Consider the following 5806-nt stretch of genomic DNA (forward strand, 5'->3'; position numbering starts at 1 on the left):
CCAGGTCATCCTCCCCTCTGGAGCAACCATCCTCCTATCACTTTCATCAATAATGCCAACAACAGTGGTAACAGCAATCAGGCCTTTACCCTGATCTTTGACTCTGGGAATCTTTCCAGGTCTCCCTCACCTCTGGAGCAACCATCCCCTCCTATCACTTTCATCAATAATGCCAACAATGACAGCAGCAGTCAGCACTCCCATACGCATGTTACAGCTGGCCAGGCACCTTCATATGCACTGCCGTAGCCTTGTAAGGCAAATAGGGAAGGAACCATCAGCCCCATTTAATCCAGGAGCAAAGCAACTTTACCAGGGTCACACAGGAAGTCACTAGCCAAGCTGCATCTGAAATCCAGGTCTTCAGACTCCAGGCACATGGTGCCTTGTCCCTGGTCCCACCTCATCCTTGAAGGCCAGGCACAGTGGCTCATGCTTGTAATTCCAGCACTTTGGGAGGCCGAGGTGGGTGGATCACCTGAGGTCAGGAGTTTGAGACCAGCGAAACCCCGTCTCTACTAAAAATACAAAATTAGCCCGGCGTGGTGGCAGGTGCCTGTAATCCCAGCTACTTGGGAGGCTGAGGCAGGAGAATCACTTGAACCCGGGAGGCAGAGGTTGCAGTGAGCTGAGATCACACCACTGCACTCCAGCCTGGGCAACAAGAGTGAAACTCCGTCTCAAAGAAAAAAAAAAGAAAAAAAGAGAAAGGTGTGATTGAGTCTTTGCTGCTTGTCCAGGATCTTACCCTCACTGGGAGATATCCAGGGCTCCCCTCCCTTAGGTCTCTCAGGAAAGTCGCAGTTGAGGCAACAAGAGGAAGGATATTGGGACGAGGATGCAGCCATGTTAGTTGGGCTCCTTCTATGAGTTGAACACTCACATGTAATTTTCTCACCTTATCTTCGCCATCGTCCTGGGAAGCAAAGTGAGTATAATCCCCACTTTCCAGATAAAGAAACAGGTGTGGACAGGTGAAGCCCAATTGTCCACAGCCTCAGATTAGCAAATTGGGGGCTGGGGATTGGATGGCCCTCACAATGTGAGGTGGAAGTGATGACCCCGTCCTCCCCACACTCCCTTTCAAAATGGATCAAACTTAAATTCGAAGGTTGAGGTTCCGACAGTGGGACTTCTGGCCTCAGCAACTAGTGGGAGGAAGGTTCAAAGCCAGTGGTGTGCTGAGAGCCAGTCATGGCATCTGGGAGGCATTAAACAAATGATCATGGAATTAACCAACTCTGCGTTCAGTGATGTTAAGTTGGTAACTTGAAACTGGGAATATTTACACCATGACAAAAGCTATAAATCAAGGCTTTCCTCTCCTCTGCCATCCTACCTCCCCTGTGCCCCCAGCCCAGAGCTGGTTATCAAACCTTCACCAGCACTCCCCTGATCAGGCCCCACACAGCTTGACCAAACCCTGCTTGACTCACTGAACCCTCTTTTGTGTCTCCCACCATCTCCCCTCTTCCACCTTAAACATCAATTTCACGACCACCCTCCCCACAGCCAAGAAGCCTATGGACAGGGTCACGTGTAGGTCCCTCAGGTGCTGAAAGCACACCCATGCTGAGTGTACTGTTCATAGTGCAGCTGATTCGGCATGCAAGCTGATCAAATAAACAAGATTGAATGTGATCTCCAGAGGCCACACCAGCCTTTGAAATATGAAACCAAGGACACCATTTGAGATCACTTCTAGTGGAAAATATTTTTGCTGGCTTCCTTTGAATGTGGAAATCATACCCTCCTTTAAAATACAATCTAGGGTAAGGGCTTTAAATGTATTAACTTATTTAATCCTCACATTTACCTGATAGAAGTAAATACTATTATTAGCCCTGTTTTAGAGCTGAGGATACTAACACACAGGGAAGTTAGAGAACTGGTCCAAGATCACAGAGCAACTGAGTAGTAGAGCCAGGATTTGAAACCGGGCGTCCATGCTCTTAAATGCTAGTTTACAATACAACTCAAAGAAAATAGTAAGCACAGCCAGGTGCAGTGGCGTGCACCTCTAGTCCCAGCTACTTGGGAGGCTGAGATTGGTGGATTCCTTGAGCCCAGGAGTTTGATACCAGCATATGCAACATAGCGAGACCCTGTCTCAAAAAAATAACAGTAATAACAACTAGGTTGTGGATCCCCTCCCCTGGGCTTTATATGTAATAATGCACTGACTTCTCACAATAACCTTATAAAATGGGCCCCATTTTACAGATGAGGAACTGAGACACAGAGAAGGGGAGTAATGTGCCCAAGGACACACAGCAAGCATATGGCAGAACTGGAAACCAAGTTCCTGCAGCTGGCTCCAGAGCTGGAGCCCCAAATCACACACTGGGAGTTCAGCCTGTGTGCGCCCCTTCCTCGGGCTTGCAGGATGAACAGCTGCCTTCTGGATGGTCTGCATGGGAAGCATATTTGGATCGTGATTTATAAAACACAATGAAGATAATAAAAACCAGTCCTGACACTTACACAGGGCTTTGTGTTTCCAGATACCCTTTTTTTTATCCCAGTCATTGCTGTGTCTTCCTGGCTCCCTCGTGAAGGGGTGAACAGGTATCGCCTCTCTGGTTTCCCAGGAACTCCAGGGCCACACTGCAAGGCAGGTATAGCTGGCCAGAGGAATTAGCTGGCCTCTGATTCCAGATCACTGCATGCTCTCTCTCCTTACTTTTTTAACATGTTATTTTTTCCTGATTACCATAATAATATACATTCATTGTAAAATGTAGAAATACAGTGGAAAAATAAGAAAGAGGCCAAAAAACAAAAACAAAAGTCCCCTGTGATGCTACCATTGCAAAAATAACCCACAGGAACATCTTAGTGTATCCTGTTTGCTTTCATGCCAGAGCCACGTCTGGTACACCAGATTACACAAAGTCTGGCTGGAAGGGAGTGGCCTTATCCATTCCTCAGCAGGGCAGGAGTCCCCTTGCAGCCTCCAGCTAGACATAGCTCCTGAGATATGTGAGGCCCGCCTGCTCCCCACGCTCCCTGGGACCCCACATCACTTAATGTTTCCTGGCCTGGTCAGGAAATAGAGATGTTTGTGACATGTATAAAATCACAGGAGTAACCCTCCTCCCAAAGCTTATTTCAGCTAACAAAAAGCAAGCACTTTTAGAGCCTGACCCTTCAAGGAGCTGCTGCTGCAGAAGGTGAGACTTTCATGTCTTTCCCAGAATGTTTTTTGATGTTTTGTTTTTTGCCTCTCTCCTTGTTGCCTGAAATGTCCCCGTGAGAACTCCTTGCGTGTGTATTTCAGCATGAAAATGAAACCTCACCATCCCCAGAAAGGGCAGGACACTCAGCATGGTAGAATAGACGGAATAGGCAGGGTAGAACAGACAGAATACAGCTTAACTCACTTCTTAATGGCTGTGCAACTCTGAGCTCATAATTTAACCTCTCTGAGCCTTAGCTTTCTCACCTATAATATGCCTCCCTTGCAGGGTTATTATGGTAAACTAAGGGCCTGGCATATGCTATTGGTTCTCTTCCAGCCCCTAAAATGAATAAACTCGCTGATTAAATGACACTTGATTCAGGCTGGAATGCGTGGGAGGGGATCCAGGGACTATTTGAATCTGGAACTGTTTTGGGCAGAAGGAAGGGACTAAGAATTTGGGAAAGGAGGAGGACAGGGAGAGGGTGGACATGTGCAAAAGAAGAGACCACAGAGCTGTGAAACTTTGGCCCTGGGAGAGAGGCCCTTAAAAGACCATCTCATCTGCCCCATTATCTTACAGCTGTTAACACTGAGGCCCAGAGATGGAAAGGAATGCCTGAGCTCCCCCAGCCAGGTTGGAGAACCAACTCTCAGGGGTTTTCAGAATCTGCAAAGCAGATTCTCAGAGCCAGAGTCAAGGAAGGGAAAGAGGTCAGAAGACCCATCACGCTCAAGGTGCTGGAAGCAATTGCTCTAACAGCTGCCCTGGAGAGAAAGCTCTGCACTGACTTAGCACCTCCCTCTTCCCAGCACCTGTGCCCACTCCCCAAGCCACTGGATTCAGTCTCTCCCTGTGGCCCCTGGGCTGTCCCACCCCCACCCCCCACCCCGAGTGTGGCTATAACCTACCAGAGCCAGAATGACTTGCTTGGGAAGGTCCACCACAAGCCTGAAAGGAGAGAGCAGTGCCCAGGTGCCTCTTCCTCAGGGAAATGCAGAGAGAGTGTAATTCCTCTCCATGTACTCATCCCCTCTCTGGACAGCAGCCTGCGTATATCCTGCTTTCAACCGGAAAAAAAAAAAAAAAAATCCCTTTGCCCTTGCCCCAGCCCTCATCTCAGCTGCATAGCCGTGAGCTATTTCTCTCATTGATAAGAGTCAAGCTCAGATGACCTCCCACCCTATAAAAGAGCATCCCCCAAAGACAGTGTTTGGAAAGCATGTATCCTCTCTCTGGAATGATTCCCTGGTAGCTGGGTCAAGTCCACTAACAGCCCATCCCAGATGTCCAGGCCTTTGCTTACCCTGTGTCTACGTGAAGGGCCTTCCCAACATCACCTTCAGAGATCCTGCCTCCAGCTTCTTCATCCTGGATACCTTCTCAGCAAGATCTCACTCCCATTCTGCCCCAGTTCTAAACTCCACCCAATCTCTTTCTCTGGCCATAATTCCCACTGAGCAGGGCTGTGTCTGCTACACCCACTGTGTCACCAATAGTTTCATCTCCCAGACTTTCCTAATCATCTTCCCTCTTTCCTTCCCTTCTCCCTGACTCCCCTTCATGGCATCTCTGTATGGTTAGCCTACTGTTTAACTGTCTGTTCCCCTGCTGGGTCAGGAGCTCTCAGGGGAAGGACCATATCAGACCCACCAACCAGAGCCCAGGGATAGGCCAGAGACTGAATGAGTGAGTGAATGAATGACTGTGGATATATGATACATTGCCTGCCACATGCTTAGCAGTATGGGGGTTCGCCTTCCCAGTGCAGCACCTGCAGTCCACGATCAGTATCTCAGCCGCCCTCACCTCCAGTCCCACTGCCCCCTTGACACACAGCAAGTGCTTGGTGAATGCCTGTTGTCTCCACCTGAACTGAGCAATAATAGAGCAGTAATGTCAGGTGGTTAAAGGCATGGCATTGGAGTCACACACAGCTGGGCTTGGACCTGGCTCTGCATTTACTGGCTTACTGGCTGTGTGACCTAGAGATGGTGCCTTCACCTCTCTGGGCCTCGTTTTTTGCATCTTTATTGGGGATAGGGATAGTCCCTCAGACAGGCATCAGAGAATGGAATGTCCCAAGAAGATGGATATGGACTTAGACATTTGCCTTTCTCTGGGGTCCACAGGCTACCAAGAATGGACATTAAGACTGTCATGGATTTTTACTCAGGCAGAGGGAAGCAGGGGACCTTTCAAGTGGGGCCTCTGAGTTTCTCTAGGCCAAACACTAGTGTCCAATAGAGAGACCCAAGGTGCTGCCCAACAAGAGCCACAGGGTCCTGGGTCCCTCCCACAGAGCAGCTAAGTTGTAGGACCTGGGCTCCTTCTTTATTCTCCCTCACCTCCCCTCTTTTGTACATCCTTATTTTAAAATTATTTTTAGACTTGCAAAATAAAGCACAAGATTCCTGGACACCTGTCTGTCAGCTTCCCCTAATATTAACATCAGTTAAATTAAGTTTAGCCTAAGGCTAAACATATATTTTTATATACTTTTAATATATATAACATGTATTTTATACATTTAATATCTAAAACTTACATATTTAAAGTTTGGCCTAAAGGTTTCTCCACACATAATGAACTGTAACCAAACTGAATGTGTAAACAGGCTATAA

Source organism: Theropithecus gelada, chromosome 2 (genome assembly GCF_003255815.1).
Source record: "Theropithecus gelada isolate Dixy chromosome 2, Tgel_1.0, whole genome shotgun sequence".
NCBI lineage: Eukaryota > Metazoa > Chordata > Mammalia > Primates > Cercopithecidae > Theropithecus > Theropithecus gelada.